Genomic DNA, 25,086 nt, shown 5'->3' on the forward strand with positions numbered 1-25,086 from the left:
CAGGAATAGCGTGAGTCTGCGACGTCAGTGCCACATGGCAAGACCGGCTTCTCACAAAATTGTAAGTCCGCTGCATGCTACATTACTTCATTCTATGTCCTTATGTATCTGCTTATACGTCTAATGAGTACTCGTAAACTGAATCGCAGATTTAATATTCAGAGACTTGTCGCCTAGACAACAAGCTGCAGGATATTACGAAATCTAAGAGGCGTCCGCCACAAAACGTGTACAGAGAAAGCCTCAATAGAAAGAAAAATAACGCTAATGAACATACGTACCTCTTATCTTTCACTGGATGAATACGTCATTGTTTAATAGGACTCTCATTTCATTTACCTGTGTAACTACATCTGCGTTACGAATAACAGTTGATGACATTGTGAAACCAGACTGCGTGATTTCACTTTTCCGGCTCGACTCCAGATCAAAATGTCTTGTAAATGACAGTGGAATAAAAGAGAAACAATGTTTTCATACATATTCGCGGAGAGAGAACTTTTAAAAAACCGTATGCCTTCGTTCTGTGCCAGTAAAGTAATTTAGTGCACTGGGCTCGATCAGTTATCATCAATGTGAAATGTGGAAAGGTGATTTATTCTTTTATAAGTTCGCTAATAAAGCTGAAAGGCATCACTTTCACAAGAAAAGTAAACCCTGCACTGCTACAGTGTAATCCTGTCTCTATCGGAATAATTTTATCTTTCTCACTGATATCTATCTCATATTATTATTCAAATAATGCCTGCAAAATGATGGCAGAAAATAAAAGAATAGCATTCTGCTCGGAATGAAAAAAAAAAAGTTTAGCTTCACTTATATTTGTACTCTACTTTCTACACTGTATATTGCAATAGCATAACGAACATTATAAGGTGTGTGTAGGTTCAATTTTAACACCTGAACTAAGTCCTTTGTTTTATATTTTCTTTAAAACATGATTACTAAGGATATCTACGTACCTTTAAAGTAATATTACACCAGAGAGAGTGTCGACATTCACTCATTAGTGCCCAAGTTAATTCTTATTTTTGTTTTTATATTTATTACTTTTACCTGGATTACAACATTGAAAAAGAAGCATTTAAAGTGAAAACGCAATTTTTTACCTTTTAAGCTTTAACAATATGTAACGCTAAGCACTACTGAGAGCAAAACATAGTTTGTACGGAAAGGTTACATATTTTTGCACTGAATGAAATAAATTAGAGTACAAATTAGAAAACGAAAACAAGAAACAAATTACTTGTTATGATAAGCAGCAGAACATTAAACACACAGTGTCACATTACATTTCTTGCGCTGTGTATTGGCTGATGTCGTCATACAGTTTACTGCTCGCTTGCTGCAATACTGGTGTGGAGAGTTCGAGCAGATGCTTCCGGTGACGTCACATACCTCCTCCAGCACACCTGCATACTCTCCCTTCGAAAATTTGCATGAGGGCTTGTATTTCCGTTTTTGTGGGAGAATATCCAGGCTCTCTGTGCAATGACATCCAAAAAAATGGTTCGAATGGCTCTGAGCACTACGGGACTTAACATCTGAGGTCATGAGTCCCCTAGAACTTAGAACTACTTAAACCTAACTAACCTAAGGACATCACACACATCCATGCCCGAGGCAGGATTCGAACCTGGTACTGTAGCGGTCGCGCGGTTCCACACTGAAGCGGCTACAACCGCTCGGTCACTCTGGACGGCAATGACATCCAATAATCAACTGAAAACAGGCGAGTACCATTTACTGTGATGGATATTTGTCCCGTGTTCATTCACATTCTGGTCGATTTGATCAGTTCCATACACGTGCTTGTTGCATTGTTAGGATGGTAGGTCAAAGAACATTGATGTGGTGTCTTGAAAATGAGAATATCTTTCACCTCTACTCGCTTGGTTCATGGCACTTGTATTTGATGCCATATACACAGAAACTTGCGACTTTTCTTTTGTATGGCAGAATAATCAGTACCTCCTTCATTTTTCTCCATTTCCTTCTTCTTTTAAAGAGGGGAAATTTTGGGGTATATGATTTTCTCTCTCAATCCGTTGCCCCAAAACTTTGTTCTCTAAGAAAAATCAACAGATTAAATCTTGTCAGAATATTATAGAAGAAAAAATTATTCCAGTGCTCTCATTAGTGGTTACCATTGTTTTTCATAGCGCTGAAAATGGAGCACATGTACCTACGATACAAGTTTTATTGCATAAATTTCAATAAATGGCTTGGGATTGTTGGTTTATTCAGGAACTATTTACAGTTTTTGAACCTCTATGATAAAATATGTTAATTGTTATACTTATTCTAAATTCACGCTGTTATGACTCTGGGTGTAGAAAAAAAATGTTTAAATTCAACTGCCAGTTGTCCACAGCAGTGGAGTGCGTCTCACTATACTACTCTTCGACTAGAAGAATAGAGATACGACAATCCTTAAATAAGTACAACAAAACTGTTCATTGTTATCAAAAGATCAATAAAAGGCTAGTCCAGTCACTAGTACCATTAATGAACGTCAGTCATTAATGGGTTAATTCATTTCCATTAACAATCAAGAAATTGAAACTTCCTGGCCTTTTATTGATCTTTTGACAACAATGAACAGTTTTGTTGTACTTATTTAAGGATTGTCGTATCTCTATTCTTCTAGTCGAAGAGTAGTATAGTGAGACGCACTCCACTGCTGTGGACAACTGGCAGTTGAATTTAAACATTTTTTTTTTCTACACCCAGAGTCATCACAGCGTGAATTTAGAATAAGTATAACAATTAACATATTTTATCATACAGGTTCAAAAACTGTAAATAGTTCCTGAATAAACCAACAATCCCAAGCCATTTATTGAAATTTATGCAATAAAACTTGTATCGTAGGTACATGTGCTCCATTCATTCTGGAATCAAGAAATTGTTTTTTTTTTTCATAATTGATCATTTTTGTGGCCTATGACCAGTAAATACTTTATGCTTGGTATTTCAGTGTATTCTTTTCAAGTTTTAACAGTTATTCCACCGAGAATAACGTGGTGCCTTCCACCGGTCCCTGATAACACAGTGCCCTCTGCTTCCGCTAGAGGTTATCGCTTTTGCCAACACGAGAGGCAACAGACGTGGCGAAGCGTGGCTCGCTAGCCGTTCCCCTCCATGGTGCCCCCCCCCTTCCCCCCCCGCCCCTTCCAGGTCTGCTCGCAAGGTGCGGTCAGGGCCTCGGCGCTTATCAGCAGTCGCAGGATCAACGTCTCTTCCACTATTTACTCGAAGCATCGGCTGTTGGGCATTTACCCGGTCTCAGACTTAGAAAAGACATAGCTGTTTCGCTGATCCTCTTAGACGACATATCCTCTTATACTCTCCTCCTATCGCCCCTGGTTGGCATTTTAGGTATTACTGTGGCTGCTGTTCTGGTTTAGATTCTAGTCTATTACAGTGGCTAGATTTCTATTGCGATTCTTCAGAATTTCGAAAAGGAAGAATACTGAAAAATCGTGTTTTCATTTAGGAGTAGGAGATAGGTATTTGTTTCTTTTCTTTTTTTTTTTTTTTTTACATAATTCCGATGAAGAACGTTGATGTTTATACGTAAAAGAATGTTTAACCAACTTGAAGGAATGCAACTTCTCAGCCATGATCGCTTTTGTAAAACCTTTGTTTACGACGACCGGTTTTGGTAAACAGCGTTGCCATCATCTGATCTGTGAATAGTGTACGAAAAGTGTAAAGCATGTTAGATTATGCCAACAGCTTTGCCGCAGTGGTAAACACGGGTTCCCGTCAGATCACCGCAGATAAGCACTGTCGGGCTGGGCTAGCACTTGGATGGGTGACCGTTCTGTCTGCCGAGCGCTGTTGGCAAGCGGTGTGCATTCAGCCCTTGTGAGGTAAACTGAGGAGCAACCTGATTGAGGAGTAGCGGTTCCGGTCACGAAAACTGATATACGGCCGGAAGAGCGTTGTGCTGACCACATGCCCGTCCATATCCGCAACCAGTGACGCCCCTGGGGTGAGAGGATGACGGTTGGTGACGTTGGTTCTTCCTAGACCTGTTCGGGCAGAGAGAGATGTTAGATTATGAAAAATTGCGTAGAATCTCATAAATATAATGCAGAGAGTCAATTGTTATTACACAGTCTCAGTAAAGGTTAATACAAGCGTCCATTTTGCGATATAAATGTGCTCCATATCTTACTTAGCTGGATAGTTGACATAAGATGCATTGGTATGGCAAAGGTAAAACCAGCATGTACAATATGTTTCGCCAATTGCATCTGTTCCATACTACAAATAACAGAGTACATCACTGATAGAGGATCGGTGCTGCGCTAACGTGTGGGGAAAGTTGCTAGAAAACATTGACATTTAGTGCCGCTAGAAGTCGTTCATAAATTAATCAGTTGCAAATTATGGTAACTGGTATACAATTGTAAAATTTTGTAACAGCAAAAGCAACTTTACGACGCAACCATTGTTAGTTGAAAATATAAATATGTGATACTAATAATGTGGTAACTGGTGTAAAGTGCAAAAATTTTTGTAGGTGGTAGAACCTAAGACATATTCTAGAACAGCGAGAGTATACGCAATCATACAGACGTAAAATAATAAGTCAAAAAAAGACATGTTAAGACTGCAGCCTATGTCAGTCGCAAATGTAAATTTGTAATTTCAATAAATATGCGGTGCAGAACAATTTATTTGTAGCAGGTAAAAACTAAAATATTTTCTAGACACAAATAGCATATGAAGCCATGTAGAGGTAAAGCACTAAGTCGAAAGAAAGAATGTCCTTGAGACTGCAACCTAAGTCTACTTCAATGTCCAATTCTGTACATCAGACAAAATAATCGCACTGTAGCATTTATCAACAATATGCTTGCATAGTAGAAACCTAGTAGACGAAGTAGCTCATTATGGAGGTGACGAAGAGGCAATCCTTCATAAAACACTTCAACATCATTGTCTTTGGTATATACTTGTAGCCGTGAAGGAGGTCATCTGCACGAAAAAGGTTGTAAGATATACAAAATGATACGTAGTCCGAGCTCTGCGTATGTTTGTGGACTCTCAACGACCATTGCAAAGAGAAATCTCAAAACGAAAGTAATAATGTGGCAGCAGCGACAAGGAAAATTCACTGAGTCCCTAAAAGAGTTAGATACAACAGGAATATAGATACACGCATGACGTGCAAAGGTTTGACAAATGCGATATTGACCGAGAAGTTGTCTTCCTGCAAGATGAATAGTTACAGATCGTCCAATATTGCTCAGTATGAGCAAGTTAAAAAATGTTTAAATCAACGATATAATGTTGCTCGACATTTCTTTTCGCTCCAAGAAGCCACACGTGGGCGTTACTTTCAAGACGGGCGATGCACTTCAGTGGATGAGAACCATCGAGTCTTAAAAGAAAAAAGTTCAACCACATCGTACGCGCTTTGCTTAAAATTTACAGGCGATAAGAAATGCTTCAGCGACAGCGTACTACTGAAAGAATGTTCTATAGAAATAACAAGACCATTTTCTTACTTTGATGTCCCTTAACAGTAATAGTTAGCATTGTTTCCACAATTTTTCCATAACATTGAAAATGTAGCACATGTAGGTACAGTTCTTGAACATAAACGATAAAAATATTTGAAGTGTCATACTTAAATTAAATTCAAGCTGCGCTGAGACTCTGGGTGTAGAAAAACGTTTACATTCAATAACCAGTTGTTTCCAGCTGTGGACTGTGTCTCACAACTATTTGTTAACACTGTACTGGAGCGACCAGGCAAGGGTTGCAGACACTACCTGCCAGGGTCCGACAGAACACACACCAGTCAAATAAACTTGGACCGCAGATAGTACGGTTTTCACATAATGGGTCGGTGATCAGGAGCTCGTATTGTTAGCCAGTCAACACATTGTCATAATACTTATAAAATGTACACTACTGGCCATTAAAATTGCTACACCACGAAGATGTGCTACAGACGCGAAATTTAACCGACAAGAAGAAGATGCTGTAATACGCAAATGATTAGCTTTTCAGAATATTGACACAAGGTTGGCGCCGGTGGCGACACCTACAACGTGCTGACATGAGGAAAGTTTCCAACCGATTCCTCATACACACACAGCAGTTGACCGGCGTTGCCTGGTCTGTAACGGATCGTGCAGCCACGTCTCGATCCCTGAGTCAACAGATGGGGACGCTTGCAAGACAACAACCATCTGCACGAACAGTTCGACGACGTTTGCAGCAGCATGGACTATAGGCTCGGAGACCATGGCTGCGGTTACCCTTGACACTGCATCACAGACAGGAGCGCCTGCGATGGTGTACTCAACGACGAACCTGGGTGCACGAATGGCAAAACGTCATTATTTCGGATGAATTCGGGTTCTGTTTACAGCATCGTGATGCTCGCATCCGTGTTTGGCGACATCGCGGTGAACGCACATTTGAAGCGCATATTCGTCATCGCCATACTGGCGTATCACCCGGCGTGATGGTATGGGGTGCCATTGGTTACGCGTCTCGGTCACCTCTTGTTCGCATTGACGGCACTTTGAACAGTGGTCGTTACATTTCAGATGTGTTACGACCCGTGGCTCTACACTTCATTCGATCCCCGCGAAACCGTACATTTCAGTAGGATAATGCACGACCGCATGTTTTAGGTCCTGTACGGGCCTTTCTGGATACAGAAAATGTTCGACTGCTGCGCTGGCCAGCACATTCTCCAGATCTCTCACCAATTGAAAACGTCTGGTCAATGGTGGCCGAGCAACTGGCTCATCACAATACGCCAGTCAGTACTCTTGATGAACTGTGGTATCGTGTGGAAGCTGCATGGGCAGCTGTACCTGTACACGCCATCCAAGCTCTGTTTGCCCAGGCGTATCAAGGCCGTTATTACGGCCAGAGGTGGTTGTTCTGGGTACTGATTTCTCAGGATCTATGCACCCAAATTGCGTGAAAATGTAATCACATGTGAGTTCTAGTATAATATATTTGTCCAATGAATACCCGTTTATCATCTGCATTTCTTCTAGGTGTAGCAATTTTAATGGCCAGTAGTATATTTTTTGTGCAAACATACAACTTTCTAAATGGAGAGATGTCTATTGACATTAACAGACCAAAGATAAGGTAAATGAGAATGTCACTGGTGTTTGTTGCAGGCTTTTAGTGCGAGTAGTTTACGAGATACGGTATTTTGAAAAGTTCACACATCGACACTTGTCATTGCCTGTGGTAGCACACACTAAGGAACACCACAAGAGCATACATTAGTTATGTAGATTCTGACCAGTAACGAGACAATTGACCATCACAGGTGGAGTTCAAAATGACCGCCAGCAGCGGCAATACGCGCTTCAAGTCTGGTACGGAACAACTACTACACACGTGCTAGCATTTCAGTGGAGATGTCCGAGCAGGCTGCAGTAGTACGACGTTGAAGATCATCGGGTGTAGTTGGCGTGTCCTCGCAGACAGCGTCTCTCAGACTTTCTCACAGGAAGTTTTCAGTTTCCGCCATTGCATTACCACAATGCCCTGTGCGCTTGCAAGTCTCGAACTTCCGCCTATCTCTTCCCTTTCTTTTCCCCTTATCTGTTTCATATAAACGTTTTTAAAACATCGAAAAATAGTCTACTGCTCATTTAAAGGGCCTTTCTGTATTTCTCGTTTTACTAATGAGACATTAGACACGTAACGATGAGCCGGCCGAGGTGGCCGAGTGGTTCTAGGCGCCACAGTCTGGAACCGCGCGACCACTGCGGTCGCAGGTTCGATACCTGCCTCGGGCATGGATGTGTGTCATGTCCTTAGGTTAGTTACGTTTAAGTAGTTCTAACTTCTAGGGGACTGATGACCTCAGAAGTTAAGTCCCATAGTGCTCAGAGCCATTTGAAACATTTGAACGTAACGATATTTGATTAACTCCCTCGCTATCGATCGTCTTGGTCTTTTTCCCTTTTGCTAGAGCGTCCACATTCGGTGCACCTGTCCGCGTGCTTTACCACAGTAGCACTCATTACACTTTTCAAAGTGGCATTCTCAAGACGTAAACACTCCTGTTGAATTACACAGCGAACACACCTTATTTAATCGGGCCCTGTAACCTTTTTATTTCCTCATACAGTTGCGCTAAGAATCGTGACTTACTCACAACACAGATGGTGCTCCGCCTGTGGACATAGAACGTACTTAATTTCGGACTAAAAGCACGTTTTCTGCATTTTCTTAAACGCTGCTACAGATGTCACATAGAGTTGTGTTTTTCATTGCTCCTAAGGAAGGGAGCTCTTCCCTGACCTCATGTTCACTGTTTACGTTCTGATACGAAAGCGTAGTCGGGTGATCTCTACACTTTCATCTAGAGCCAAAGTATTGGCAAGAAACTGATCACAAATGTTTGCAAGCAGACCCCGAACCTCATTCACCATATCCCGTTTGCGATACCTGACTGCCACATTTGATGACGGCACCACGCGACACTGTTCTGTCAAGTTGTAAAACCTATTGTCAAGCTCTGGTCCTTCACATTTTCCGTTTCCGTATTCTCTGACGTGGTATGACGCATTGCAGAGGCGTAACTAGGTGGTTTTACGCGCGGTGTGGTATTTTGCAAGTAAATCCACAGCGCCGCCATCGCAATAAACACGTCAGACACACTGACGGAAGAAAAAATCAGAACACCAAGAAGGAGTTGGTAGGCGTGTTTCTACATGAATGATGATGTCAGACGCCATTATCAACATCTGAGTTTCAACGAGATCGTGTAATAGGGCTATCAGGAGCTGGATGTTATACTACTGGCCATTAAAATCGCTACACCAAGAGCAAATGCAGATAATAATAACGAGCGTATGGCATTGGAGGCCGGGAGACCCCTCGCGGGGATAATAAACAGCTATTCATTGGACAAATATATTATACTAGAACTGACATGTGATTACATTGTCACGCTATTTGCATGCCCACGCGTATCAAGGTCGTAATAACGGCCTTGATACGCCTGGGCATTGAGTAAATCAGAGCTTGGATGGCGTGTACAGGTACAGCTGCCCATGCAGCTTCAACACAATACCACAGTTCATCAAGAGTAGTGACTGGTGTATTGTGACGAGCCAGTTGATCGGCCACCATTGACCAGACGTTTTCAATTGGTGAGAGATCTGGAGAATGTGCTGGCCAGGGCAGCAGTCGAACATTTTCTGTATCCAGAGAGGTCCGTACAGGACCTGCAACATGCGGTCGTGCATTATGCTACCGAAATGTAGGGTTTCGCAGGGATCGAGTGAAGGGTAGAGCCACGGGTCGTAACACATCTGAAATGTAACGTCCACTGTTCAAAGTGCCGTCAATGCGAACGAGAGGTGGCCGAGACGTGTAACCAGTGGCACCCCATACCATCACGTCGGCCGATACGCCAGTATGGCGATGACGAACACACGCTTCCAATGTGCGTTCACCGCGATGTCGCCAAACACGGATGCGACCATCATGATGCTGTAAACAGAACCTGGATTCATCCGAAAAAATGACGTTTTGCCATTCGTGCACCCAGGTTCGCAGTTGAGTGAGTACACCATCGCAGGCGCTCCTGTCTGTGATGCAGCGTCAAGGGTAACCGAAGCCACGGTCTCCGAGCTGACAGTCCATGCTGCTGCAAACGTCGTCGAACTGTTTGTGCAGATGGTTGTTATCTTGCAAACGTCCCCATCTGTTGACTCAGGGATCGAGACGTGGCTGCACATCCGTTACAGCCATGCGTATAAGATGCCTGTCATCTCGACTGCTAGTGATACGAGGCCGCTGGGATCCAGCACGGCGTTCCGTATTACCCTCCTGAACCCACCGATTCCATATTCTGCTAACAGTCATTGGATCTCGAGCAACGCGAGCAGCAATGTCGCTATACGATAAACCGCAATCGCAGTAGGCTACAATCCGATATTTGTCAAAGGCGGAAACGTGATGGTACCCATTTCTCCTCCTTACACGAGGCATCACAACAACGTTTCACCAGGCAACGCCGGTCAACTGCTGTTTGTGCATGAGAGATCGGTTGGAAACTTTCCTTATGTCAGCACTTTGTAGGTGTCGCCACCGGCGCCAACCTCGTGTGAATGCTCTGAAAAGCTAATCATTTGCACATGACAGCATCTTCTTCCTGTCGGTTAAATTTCGCGTCTGTAGCACGTCATCTTCGTGGTGTAGTAATTTTAATGGCCAGTAGTGTATTTCTGCGATATTGCACGGATACCTGGCAGAAATGTAGCCACTGTACGTGATTGCTGGCAGCGGTCGCAAGGAGACAAGGCTCCGGACGGCCATGTGGCAATGCCGAGAGGGAAGACCACCGTGTTCGGCGTATGACTGTACTGCATCTGCAGCAACAATTTGAGCAGCAGTTGGCACCACTGTGACACAACGAACTGTTACAAGCTACGAGCCAGACGCCAGACGCCCTATAGCGTGGATTCCAAATCAGCGCAATTTGCAACTTGCGTAGTGTCAAGCGATAGACCTGTGGAGGGTAGGCTGGTGGTCTGTTGTGCTTTCTGATGAAAGCTGGTACTGTCGGTGCCGGTAATGGCCGAGTGTTGGTTAGGAGCCGGCCAGTTGACGGCATGCAACCAACCTGCGTGAAAGACCAGTGGACCGACACCTGGACTTATGGTCTGGAGTGTGATTTCGTATGACAGCAGGAACACTCTCGAGGTTATCCCACGCATACTGACTGCAAATTTGTACATCAGTCACGTGATTCGACCTGCTGTGCTGCCATTCATGAACAGCATTCCACGGGGTGTTTTCCAACAGGATAACGCTTCTCTGCATACCGCTGTTGTATCTTAGCATGCTGTGACGGTACGTCACATAAATGGACATTTGGAAAGAGGGAAAGGAAGTTTTTGTTATGAGACGTGTGAATTATAAATTATTTCGAGACTGTGTACGTGTGCGCGATTTATAACAAATAGTAAGGAACGTAAGTTATTAGTATCAAAACACAAATATCGATGAAATTAACAAAACATTGTTTCTTTGGTATAATCTCTGTGTAACATAGGCCATGAAGATCAGAGACAATGCTTTGATTGAACTAGCTCTCCTGTTTTGTTTCGTCTAGCGGTAGGCCGCCATTGTAGTGCTGTCTGATAATTAACGTAAGTTTTATATGTATTTTGAAAAAGATAATAGAAATTGTAATTAGAAAGTGTGTATTATTGACTTAGTTGTCACCTCTCATGATTGCAACCATTAATTATAATTAACAAAGTTTTTATAGAACTTCGCAGTACAGGGAGTTCATCTCCCCTAGCATGATTTAGTCGGCCATTACGCTGACTGTAATATTAAATGTAAATGCGAGAGACTTCTCAATTTTGATCTTTCATTAATTTCAAAGTTAAAAAGAGTAGAATATTAATGAACGAAATCTATTTTCACTCTTTTTAACTTTGAAATTAATGAAAGATCAAAATTGAGAAGTCTCTCGCATTTACATTTAATATTATGAAACGATATTTCAATTAAATAATACAGTCAGCGTAATGACCGACTAAATCCTGCTAGGGGAGATGAGCTCCCTGTACTGCGAAGTCCTGTAAAAACTTTGTTAACTATAATTAATGGTTGCAATCATGAGATGTGACAACTAAGTCAATAATAAACACTTTCCAATGACAATTTCTATAATATTTTTCAAAATACAGATAAAACTTACGTTAATTATCAGACAGCACTACAATGGCGGCCTACCGCTAGACGAAACAAAACAGGAGAGCTAGTTCAATCAAAGCATTGTACCTGATCTTCATGGCCTATGTTACACAGAGATTATACCAAAGAAACAATGTTTTGTTAATTTCATCGATATTTGTGTTTTGATAAGTTACGTTCTTTACTATTTGTTATACATCGCGCACACGTACCCAGTCTTGAAATAATTTATAATTCACACGTCTCATAACAAAAACTTCCTTTCCCTCTCTCCAAATGTCCATTTATGTGACGTACCGTCACAATGCTCTGCGGAATATTGACACGTTGCTTTTGACCTGTTCGACCACCAGATCTGTCTTCAAGCGAGCATATATGGGACAACATCGGACGCAACTCCAGCGCCATCCGCAACTAGCGCTGACCGTCCCTGCATTGACCGACGAAATGCAACAGGCGTGGAATTCAATCTCACATTTGATATGCTTCAACTGTACAACACGGTTCATGTACGTTCGAATGCCTGATTTCAACATTCTGGCGATTACACCTGTTATTAATGTACCAGTATTTCACATTTGCAATGGCTTACCTCGCGCCTACATTTACCTGTGATCCTGCAACGTTAACCGTTTAAATACGAGGGTCACTCCAAAGAAATGCACACTATTTTTGTAAAAATACAGTTTTCATTCTGCATGTCTGAAAGTTATACAGTGTGTAGATAATCCTTCCCGCTTGTTTTCAAACTTAGTTCAACCTGTTCCCGTGAGTGGAGCCGTCGCAGCATGTCTTCAAGGTGGCTGCTACACTTGACGTTCGTCAGAAGCAAAGTGTTGTCATAGAGAATTCCTGTGCTCTGGAAACGAGACAGTGGGAAACATCCACAAGAAGTTGAAAAAGGTGTATGGAGATGCTGCTGTCGATCGCAGTACAGTTAGTCGGTGGACAAGCAGGCTACGTGATGAAAGCGGGCACCGCAATATTAAGGACTGTCCTCGCAGTGGCAGGCTTCGTACTGCACACACTCCAGACAATGTGCAGAGGGTTAACGAATTCTGATGCATATGTGACGACACTGAAGAAACTTCAAGCTCGACTGAGTCGTGTTCGACCACATCGGCAAAAGCAGGATGTGTTGCTGTTGCACGACAATGCACGGCCACATGTCAGTCAAAAAACCGTGGAAGCGATCACAAAACTCGGATGGACAACACTGAAACACCCGCCTTACAGTCCTGACCTGGCTCCATGTGACTATCATCTCTTTCGGAAACTGAAAGACTCTCTTCGTGGAACAAGGTTGGAAGATGATGACTTCCTTGTGCACGCTGCCAAGCAGTGACTCCAACAGGTTGGTCCAGAATTTTACCGTGCGGGTATACAGGTGCTGGTTCCAAGATGGCGTAAGGCAGTTGAGAGAGATGGAAATTATGTGGAGAAATGAAAATATTGTTCCTAAAGAATGCATCTACACACTGTAAAACTTTCAGACATGTAGAATAAAAGATGGATTTTTTTAAAAAAAATAGTGTGCATTTCTTTTGGTGTGACCCTCGTATGTCACCTAGAAAAATGTATTCTCGAAATTGCGTTACATCTACATTAATTGTTTTATTCTCTGAGACAAGTGGTCGAGTTGACTAAGGATAATGTTAACTGACTTGTAAATAGTTTTTGTTAGTAGATGTAAATAAGTAAAACGCGTTTTTATAAATAGCACAGTTTAAATGATTATTAATAAATCAGTGCAAATAACCAACTATCTTTCTAGTGATGGGTGACTTTAACATGTAGCTTAGAATCTCTTCGTTGTAGCTTTTCTTGTCGCAAATTTTGAACAAGTGCGTCATCAAAATCGATACTTGTAGCTACATTATTCTCTGTCGGCCAAACTGCCAAGTTATGGAGTCGTCCCCGACTCATACTGTACTTATACGGGGTGTGGTGTCACAGCCAGACACCACACGTGCTAGGTGGTAGCTTAAATCGGCCGCGGTCCTGGAGTACATGTCGGACCCGCGTGTCGCCACTGTGTGATCGGAAACCTAGCGCCACCACAAGGCAGGTCTCGAGAGACTGACTCGAACTCAGCCCAGTTGTACGGACGACAGAGCTAGCGACTAGACGTACGAAACCTTTCTCTCTCATTAGCCGAGAGACAGAATAGCCTTCAGCTAAGTTAATGGCTACGAACTAGCAAGGCGCCATTAGCCTTACAGTGATTGTAATTAAAGTATCCGTTGTGCGATGTACCACAATGATTGATTAAAGATAAGTATTATACCAGCTACGTACTTTTCTTCATAGCATTAATTACGTATCCTGTTCCAGTACTTCACGCCCGTCTGCGTTAGTCTAGCGTGCCTTTTAAGCCACCTCTATCTACAAGGTGTTGGCCCAGCTGCCGACACATCACGGGGTGTTCAAAAAGTCTCTCCGCGGTGCCGTATGATTGTTACCTGCGCGTGCCGTATGATTGTTCGCCTGCCTCGGTTACAGGGGGGACTCTTTCAACAATTAATGTGATAATTTGTAAGTGAAAATGAATATTCAACAAATTAATAATTAGTACTTTACTGAGTTTCATTTCGGTATATTCACTGCGGCATACGGCACGCGCGGCTAATAATCATACGGCATTGCGGATAGACTTTTTGAGCAACCCGTACTAGAGTTTCGAAAAACATGATTTTACGAACGTAACAGCCGAATCTTTGTTGTAAGCACATACGACCCAATAGAGAACTTTATCTTGAACGAAATTATGATTTAATACACTTAACATCGGTTCGTATACTCAGCTACACATTTTGCGGAAAACAGTTTTTTACGATGCAGTATAAAGTGTTGGTTTTCTGGATTTTACAATCTCAAGTCTCTCCCTCTCACGAAACAACAGCACGAAAACCTCCACAACACAACCAAATCGAAGTAAACAGTTTAGTGACTGTGAAACTACTTTAACAATGTCTATGTGAACCATTAACAGTGGTAATTATGTATATTGGCAGTGCGCCAGTGAGCGACCAATATGTAATCCATACATATTATAAAAATGTGTGTGTGTGTGTGTGTCTGTGTGTGTGTGTGTGTGTGTGTGTGTGTGTGTTCCACATCTCCTCTTAATCCACTGGACTGATTTCAACCAAAGTTGGTACACATGCACCTTACTGTCGTGCAACAATCGCTGTCATCATCATCATCATCATCATCATCAGTGTTCTGCCATAAGGCAGGTTTTCACATGGTAGTTCTCCAGGCTGTCCGGTCTTCAGCCATCCTCTTCAGGTCTGCATAATTTCCTCTTCCCTTTATGTCATCTATCAATTTGTATCTCCTTCTTCCTCTCAGTCTTCTCCCACAAACCAATCCTTTCAAAGCATCTACTAGCAAGCACTCCCTTCTCAATGAATGTCCCAACCAGTTCTTTTTCCTTTCTCTTACAACCTTCAGCAGACATCTTCTCTCACCAACCCTTTCCAATACTCTTTCATTACTAACTCTTTCGATCCAGCTTATCCTCTCCATTCTCCTCCACATCCACATATCAACTGCTTCTAACCTTTTTTCATCCTCTCGTCTCAGCATCCATGTTTCTGCCCCATATAGTGCCACACTCCAGACAAAATATTTGCCAAGCCTTTTCCTTAGACCGTTATATAATTTGCCACATCGCTGTGGGGGTAAGAAATCCAAACCCATGAGCGCCGAAAGGAGGGGTGAAAAAGAAGCGTAGCCCGCGATGTGTGAATTCCTAGAATTTATTCATTCAATATTTCAAAATGAGAGCACTTAACGACTTGCAACAAACTTTATACATAATTTCAAAACTTGGCCATATTTTTTTTACTTGCTGAGAATTGTCACAAAACGACGAAAGGAAAAGGTTTATCGCTTTCTGCTTGACCTCTGTTTATGCAGTAAAAGTAGCGCAAGACGCATGGCGTTATAATTTATTACTTCATTACTGCTAACTGTATTCGAGACAAAGTTTATAGACAGTATGCACACATATCCCTGAATGTAAGTGCAAAGTTATATTGTTGTACGACTCGTAGTGCAGGAGAGATGACGTTATAAACAATGAGATGCGCCAAAAACTGTCACATCATGCATGTAGAACATGACATAACCATTATTGAGAACTTTAAATACTTGGGAGAAATAACAACAAAAAACCTGAATGAGACACCATGGCAGAGTAGAATAAACAAATTGGTTAATGCACATCATGTTACCAAGAACGCATATAACAAAAAATGGCTCTCATTGTCCACGAAACTGAAACACTACAGAAGTCACACAGTCGCAAACAACATATGCTAGCGAAACTATATTTAAAACAACCAACTTTGTGGCAACAGAGAGACTATTCAAAATAGAAAAACGGTTAATCAGAACATGTATAAATAAAAAATACCAAAAAGACAAGAATTGGAGAACAGCTTGAATAAAATAGTTTATAAAGAAGTAGAACCAGTGAAAGGTACAGTGAAAAAAGAAACCTCTTTCGTAGAACACTCGATGAGGACAGCAAAGAATAGAACTAGCAGGAGAATATTTGAGAAGTTACGGAATAGGAAGAGCGGCATTTGATGGATCACAGAGGTCAAGGAGGACACGATTACAGATTGCGATGGAGGATTTAAAAGGCAAGACAGACGCATTCAAGATACTTCAAACATATCACACTGCCAATAAAAATTAACAAACAGAGATGGGAAGGGTGATTTCGGATGAGGACAGAAGGGCATGATCTGAAACGATGAAAAAAGTATTGGGCCAACAAAAAACAGAAGAACCTAGTTCATAATATTGACTAATGTGGTTCAATGTTTGCCATCAAATAAAAATAAAAAATACATTAAAAATGTAGTGTTTTTGCATAGTACTGGTAGCATAGACCTTTTTCAGCGGTTCTTCCAAGAATTTCTTCTGTTTTCAAGCTTTGGTGCCGACTAGATGTTTTCCACCCGTATCCAGCACCTCCAGACGCCTCTTGCCGCACACAAACAGTCCGCATGTCTCAACCATGCAAAGACGATTGGTACATAAGCGGGGGGGAAATCTGTTGGTGGTATCAGAACTACCCTCCGCCACACACCATTAGGTGGCTTGCGGAGTATGATGTAGCTGATGATCTGCTGTGTTCCTTCAATACGTTTCCCCCTCTCCATTTCCCCAGTTTAAAGATCTGCTTACTTCCTCTAGGACGATGTATTGTTGTGTTGTCTGTGTGAGCAGATAATTAATCGATGAATAACATTAATCGTTCTAATATTTAAATTCATTGTGCAATATGAGACACGGTTATAAACGTTCACTAAATATTTTGAGTGTAATTTTTCTTCTATTGATTGTGTTGTGCAGAGTGACGATGGAGACCACCACACAGCGATGTTGGGGGTTACATGTAGTCCTGCAACCTGACGCGACTGAGTCCTCAAGAAAGGACAACAGCTGCTCTCTCTGCTGCAAAGATCCACCAAGCAATGACACATGATACGCACATCATGGTCACTGTGGACAGGTTCAGAGAGCTGCGAAACCAGATTCTCCACTGTTGGGGCCATTTTGCTGAGGGCTGGTACGTTTTAGAGTGATGGCAGTATGGAAGAGATTAATTTTTTCATTGTACACTTAATCTTTTCTCTGGTAGTCACAGAACGAAGGAATTATCCATATGCGACCGAAATCAGTAGATGAGGTGTACTTGTATAGACAAACATATGATTACAATTTCAAAAATTCGATGATTTATTCAAGAGGGGAAGAGTTTCGTAAATTTGGCAAGTCAGTAATGTTTTGGTCCAGCTCTAGCCCTTAAGCAAGCAGTTATTCCGCTTGACATTGATTGGTAGAGTTGTTGGATGTCCTCATGAGGGATATCGTGCCAAATTCTGTCAAATTGGCAGGTTGGTTCATTAAAATCCCGATTGGTTGGAAGGCCCTACTCATAATGCCCCAACTGTTCACAACTGGGGAGGGTCTGACGACCTTGCTGGCCAAGTTATTGTTGGGCAAGCATGAAGACAAGCAGCAGGAACTCTCGCCTTGTGCGGGTGCTTTCCATGAAGAGCAACAAGACAGGGCATAGATTATCGTCCGCATACCACTGTGCTGCAAGGGTGCCACTGCAGGCGAGGACCGGAGAGAGGTCCTGCTCTGAAAAGAAATGGCTCCCCAGATCATCACTGCTGGTTTTCAGGCCATATGACTGGCGAGTGTGAGGTTGGTATCCTACTGATGACTGGGGCGTCTTCAGGCTGGAATCTCATTGACTGGAGTAGAATTATCTTCAGTGGTGATTTGCTCATCCAACTGAGCTCCAGTTAGCAGCAAAGATGTCTGCAGACTCTGGACAGCAATCAGATACTGACCTGACTATCGTCTGCCATATGGCTCGACAACCAGGAGTAATGGTCTGCTGTCCCATTTCCTTCCATAGCAGGACTTTGTAGGTTGTGATGCACAGCACCCTTACAGCAAAACATTACATTCTACACCCCATTCTGTTGTCCTTCGTAGCAAGTCATCATGGGCTTTCATTTCAGCAAGATAATGGTCGCCAGATCTCAACCCAATTGGTAACATTTGGAGCACTATGGTCAGGACCCTCCACCAATTCGGGATTTTAACGATCTAACGCTTCAATTGGTCAGAATTTGGCACCATACATCTCAGGAGGACATCCAACAACTCTTATCAATCAATGCCAAGCCGAATAACTACTTGCATAGGGCCTTGCTCAGGTTGTGAAGCCTTTTCTCTTGTATAGATGATCAATTTTTTTCTGAAATTGTAATTATTTGTTTGTCTGTACATGTACATCACATCTACTGACTTCTGTGTCATATGGGTAATTCCCTATTCATGGTGCGTTGTTTTTTTTTCTAAGACTGTATTTTATATATATATATATATATATATATATATATATATATATATATATATATATATATATATATATATATCTGGATGTCTTCCAATCTCTTCTTCCACTACACCTTTTACCCTCCACAGCTCCCTTTAGTATCATAGAAGTGATTCCCTAATACCTTAACACATGTCCTATCATTCTGCCCCTTCTTATGTTTTCCAGCAGCTGGAACCTCTGCCCACATACTTCACGCCCAGGAAACATGTGCACCAGTGGCTGCTGACAGACGAATTCTTGGGCTGCTTTCTCTCCTGCTCTCTTGCATACCCACAGATACGAACTATAGTAGGCAAGAGAGCAGGTGGAAGAGCGGCTTGAAGCATTACACCGCCAGTATTGCAGTAGCTGTGAAGGGAGACCAGGAGTGAGCAAGTCGGAGATGCTGCGACATGGGGAAGCAAGTACAACAAATAGAGTATACCTGGTGTCTGTTAAGAGTTAATCTGTTGTTTTATACAGTTTTCGGTAATAGTGGCTGTGGTGTGAGTGCTTCAGAAGGCATCGTACGAGGGACAGTCTTAAGAAGGACGAACTGGGCAGCCTGGAATGCACTGTGTTTCACCACACCTTGCTACAGTCCCCACGAGTTCTCTCTTTCGTGGACAGCTTTGATGAAGTGTGCCCATATTACGTAAACAAGTTTCTTGAGGTGTTGCCTCTGCTGTCACCAAAGCAGGGCAGGATTCTGGTGATAAGGGCAGCAACTGTGCATATCATGGAGGCTCAGACTGATGTTTCGGCAGACTCTCTGGAGCATTTCAGCAAATGGGATCTAGAAGATTTCTTCACACACCACTGGCCGAGGGGAAGCATCCCAACCATCAGTGGTCTCAACAGGATCACAAGAAACCTTCTGAGAAATCCTCTCTTTGCCGAAATGGTTGCATAGATTTGTAAACATTTCGGCAAAGAGAGGGGGTTCTTGGAAGTAAACAGCAAAGACTTCGTATGAAGGAAGACATCATACTTTTCTTCTCCAAATTCCGCAACCTTTACAGCCTTTACAGTGGTATTTTTTAAAAAATCTTATTGATTACATAATTAATCCGTGTTTTGGCGTACTGGTAGGTAACTGGCAGAATTGCTTCGCAGCTGCAAGTAACTTCCTGCTCACACCCCCAAGAGACTTCGTTTGTTCTGCATCTTGAAACTTCTTAATCTATTAAAGCTTTTCCAAGTACTATAGGGTAGGTGGTAACTGCAGCTAATGCCTTGCCTTGGAGTGATGAGCTCCTTGCTCAGGAGATCTTCGCTATATTAAAACATGTCTTAACATCTGGTTTGACGTCAAATGTTAATGTTTTTGCTGCAAAAAAAGGAGAAAAACCTGGAATTAAGGAGACATGCTGCAGGCATCTAATTGGATATCAAGTGTTTTGCGTTTTCAGTCTTCTCCTTCCGTTGTATTTCCACCGCCACTCTGCGTCTTATGGGTGGAGATGCAATGCTGGCCAAGGAGTAGACCTTTGGGAATGGAGTTGGTCTAAGGCACCCCATAACTAAGCGGACTGCCTCGTTTAAGGCCATATTCACCTACCTAGTGTGGACCAATGCTCCTCAGAATGGTGCTCCATATTGTCGTACAGAATTAAGAGTCCCAACATATCTGACTGGAGAATTTAGGGGTGTGCTCCCCACACAAAACCTGTCAGATTTCTTAAGATATTTCCTCTACTGCTGATTTTTTCTTTGAAACCTCATCGTTGTAAAACATAGTGTGGTGCAGAGTAATCCCAGGTATTTTATAGTGTCAGCATGGTGAATTTCCGATCCTCTCCACTTAATACTCAACGTTATTTTAGCGTCTACATTTTAAAGTGGAAAGCACATATTGGAGTGGGCCTGAGGTGTTTCATACCATAATACTTTCCCAACTTTTCATGTATGGTCCTTACTTTGACTACAGCTTCCTCACAGTTTCCCCATTGGACTGTCACATTTGTATCTGGAAGAACAGACGGATCATCCATATAGAAGTTGTAGAGAAATTGGTGACAGTGCAATGTCTTGAGATTGTCCATTCTTTTGGTTTTCCCAGTGGCTCTCTTTATCTTTCTGCATTACATAGAATCTTCTTCTCTGAAGCATACAACTGGTTACTTTTTGAAGCCATAAATGTCTCGTTATCTCATACAAGGAGAAATTGGGTGACAACTTTTCCTGTCCTGGGAAAAAGGGAGTGGTCAAGGAGCCACAGTACAGGCATAAGGAACAGTTAATACTCGCAGCATCGCTTCTTATTGCACAGTATGGACGTAGCGGCAATACCATTGTTCGATAGGTTTTCACTGTCTCTCAACCACTTTACAGAGATAGGACAGTAGAAAATGAACAACTAACCGGTTTCGCTGATTCAGAGATTCTCATTCCCACATGCTGAGCCATAACAATCTGCTGTTTGTGAAAACCACCTATCAGTGAATTGTCCACATTGCAGCCTGTATCACCGATGTAATGATTCCCCATTTGTCTCTGTCCTGCATACTAGTACTTATTTTTCTTGTGTTGTTGTTGTGGTCTTCAGTCCTGAGACTGGTTTGATGCAGCTCTCCATGCTACTCTATCCTGTGCAAGCTTCTTCATCTCCCCGTACTTACTGCAACCTACGTCCTTCTGAATCCGCTTAGTGTATACATCTCTTGGTCTCCCTCTATGATTTTTACCCTCCACACTGCCCTCCAATGCTAAATTTGTGATCCCTTGATGCCTCAGAACATTCCCTACCAACCGGTCCCTTCTTCTTGTCAACTTGTCACAAACTCCTCTTCTCCCCAATTCTATTCAATACCTCCTCATTACTTATGCGATCTACCCATCTAATCTTCAGCATTCTTCTGTAGCACCACATTTCGAAAGCTTCTATTCTCTTCTTGTCCAAACTAGTTCTCGTCCATGTTACACTTCCATACATGGCTACACTCCATACAAATACTTTTAGAAACGACTTCCTGACACTTAAATCAATACTCGATGTTAACAAATTTCTCTTCTTCAGAAACGCTTTTCTTGCCATCCTCTCTACTTCGACCATCATCAGTTACTTTGCTCCCCAAATAGCAAAACTCCTTTACTACTTTAGGTGTCTCATTTCCTAATCTAATTCCCTCAGCATCACCCGACCCAATTCGACTACATTCCATTATCCTTGTTTTGACTTTGTTGATGTTCATGTTATATCGTCCTTTCAAGACACTGTCCATTCCGTTCAACTGCTCTTCCAAGTCCTTTGCTGTCTCTGACAGAATTACAATGTCATCGGCGAACCTCAAAGTTTTTATTTCTTCTCCATGGATTTTAATACCTACTCCGAATTTTTCTTTTGTTGCCTTTACTGCTTGCTCAATATACAGATTGAATAACATTGGGGAGAGGCTACAACTCTCTCACTCCCTTCCCAACCGCTGCTTCCCTTTCATGTCCCTCGACTCTTATAACTACCATCTGGTTTCTGTACAAATTGTAAATAGCCTTTCGCTCCCTGTATTTTACCCCTGCCACCTTTAGAATTGAAAGAGAGTATTCCAGTCAACATTGTCAAAAGCTTTCTCTAAGTCTACGAATGCTAGAAATGTAGGTTTGCCTTTCCTTAAATTTTCTTCTAAGATAAGCCATAAGGTCAGTATTGCCTCACTTGTTCCAATACTTCTACGGAATCCAAACTGATCTTCCCTAAGGTTGGCTTCTACTAGTTTTTTCCATTCGTCTGTAAAGAATTCGTGTTAGTATTTTGCAGCTGTGGCTTGTTAAACTGATTGTTCGGTAATTTTCACATTTGTCAACACCGGCTTTCTTTGGGATTGGAATTATTATATTCTTCTTGAAGTCTGAGGGTATTTCGCCTGTCTCATACATTTTGCTCACCAGATGGTAGAGTTTTGTCAGGACGCTCTCCCAAGGCCGTCAGTAGTTCTAATAGAATGTTGTCTACTCCCGTGGCCTTGTTTCAACTCAGGTCTTTCAGTGATCTGTCGAACTCTTCACGCAGTATCGTATCTCCCATTTCATCTTCATCTGCATCCTCTTCCATTTCCGTAATATTGTCCTCAAGTACATTGCCCATGTATAGACCCTCTATATACTGCTTCCACCTTTCTGCTTTCTCTTCTTTGCTTAGAACTGGGTTTCCATCTGAGCTCTTGATATTCATACAAGTGGTTCTCTTTTCTCCAAAGGTCTCTCTAATTTTCCTGTAGGCAGTATCTATCTTACCCCCAGTGAGATAAGCCTCTACATCCTTACATTTGTCCTCTAGCCATCCCTGCTTAGCCATTTTGCGCTTCCTGTCGATCTCATTGTTGAGACGTTTGTATTCCTTTTTGCCTGCTTCATTTACTGCATTTTTATATTTTCTCCTTTCATCAATTAAATTCAATATTTCTTCTGTTACCCAAGGATTTCTTCTAGCCCTCGTCTTTTTACCTACTTGATCCTCTGCTGCCTTCACTACTTCATCCCTCAGAGTTACCCATTCTTCTTCTACTGTATTTCTTTCCCCCATTTGTGACAATTGTTCCCTTATGCTCTCCCTGAAACTCTGTACAACCTCTGGTTTAATCAGTTTGTCCAGATCCCATCTCCTTAAATTCCCACCTTTATGCAGTTTCTTCCGTTTTAATCTACAGCTCATAGCCAAGAGATTGTGGTCAGAGTCCACATCAGCCCCTGGAAATGTCTTACAATTTAATACCTGGTTCCTAAATCTCTGTTTTACCATTATATAATCTATCTGATACCTTCTAGTATTTCCAGGATTCTTCCATGTTACAACCTTCTTTTCTTATTCTTGAACCAAGTGTTAGCTATGATTAAGTTATGCTCTGTGCAAAATTCTACCAGACGGCTTCCTCTTTCATTTCTTTCCCCTAATCCGTATTCACCTATTATGTTTCCTTCTCTCCCGTTTCCTACTCTCGGATTCCAGTCACCCATGACTATTAAATTTTCGTCTCCATTCACTACCTGAATAATTTCTTTTATCTCATCATACATTTTCTTACTGCTCCACATTTATCCAGTCAGCATTCAGTATCGCAGCGCCAGTAGCTGATGATAGATGTCCCTCAAAAAAAACTTATTATTTCACTCAGAATAAAATGGTATTCCTTACTGCCAGTATGTCTTATCAGCGTCAGTCTTGGTTTCTGGAAAGGAAATCAGAAGTGAAAACTGATTCATATGAACTCATGGAATTATGCACCAAAAATAATTAATTTGTAAAGTAACACGATTTTTTAATGTTATAATCAGATGTGTATGATTCAATAATCGCAAGAAAATTTATGAGAGTTGAATTTCGTTATATCTGGAATAATCCTGCATAAGATTTGAATTTAACTAATCTGTTTCAATCATTTACAGGTGACTATAGCCGATTATAGAGAAGGGGACCACGACTGTTGTCTGAGTTGGTAACCCAGGTACAAACTAAATGTCATCTCGAAATTGTATCATTGAAGAAATATAGCTGCTTCGTTGACACACGCCAATCATGTGACAATAACAACGATGGCTGAAAGAATGCATGGATGTCAACATCAGCCTGAACAGGGACAGCTAGAATACCATCTGTGGGACCTGGTTTCGGGTGTCGAAGCTACCAAGTCACTGCTGGCTGGCAAGATGATACTCTTTCTGGTTCTGGCATGGTTATTACACCCCGTAATGATGGACCTGGAGCTGGAACCACTGTCCATGTACTACACTTCAAGGAAGTTGGTGGACCAGCAGCTGCTCACTGACAGGGTTATGCAAACCTATCCAAAATCCAATGTGTTGGCTGGTTGCACACAGCTGCAACTTCAGCAATGTTGGAACGTGTAGACACTTTTCAGTTGGGGTGATCGACTGATCACTATTAACAGCTTGCTGCACAACTGTAAGTGTCTGTTGATACTGCTGACACACTCTGTTTGATGTCCTCCCTCATGGTGTAACAATCAAGTCTGAAGTGCACTGTTCTACCCTCAGGAAAGTGGAGAAACGACTGCAGCGTGTTTACCACCACAACAATGCTATCAAACTTATTCTTCATGACAATGCAAGGCCTTACACAAGTTTGCATAACATATAGGAGCTGATATGACTTCATTGGACTGTTCTTCCTCATCCACCCTGCAGCCCAGACCAAGTACCTTCTGACTTCCAACTGTTTGGCCCAATGAAGGATGCACTCCACAGGAAACAGTATGTGGATGATGGGGACGTTACTGACGCAGTAAGATGGCGGATCCTACATCGACCGGTAGTGTAGTACCATGCATGATGCTGACCTTCCCAGTACGATGGCGTAAGGCTGTCACATTGCACAGAAATTATGTTTAAAAATAAGGTTTTGTAGCCAAAGAGCAGGGAATAATATGGTGTATTGGAATCTTGAATAAAACCAAGCTGCTCTCAGAAAAAAGTGTTGTTTTATGTAC

The 25,086-nt window shown here is 42.1% G+C and overlaps 1 long non-coding RNA gene across 1 annotated transcript; it reads left to right on the forward strand.

Moving 5' to 3' along the window:
* Positions 1-25,086, forward strand: LOC126210292 (uncharacterized). The gene is made up of 3 exons (XR_007540646.1): positions 1-61; positions 17,098-17,314; positions 24,026-25,086. It is a non-coding gene; the product is annotated as an uncharacterized LOC126210292 (long non-coding RNA).

This window comes from Schistocerca nitens, chromosome 10 (genome assembly GCF_023898315.1).
Source record: "Schistocerca nitens isolate TAMUIC-IGC-003100 chromosome 10, iqSchNite1.1, whole genome shotgun sequence".
NCBI classification, from domain to species: domain Eukaryota; kingdom Metazoa; phylum Arthropoda; class Insecta; order Orthoptera; family Acrididae; genus Schistocerca; species Schistocerca nitens.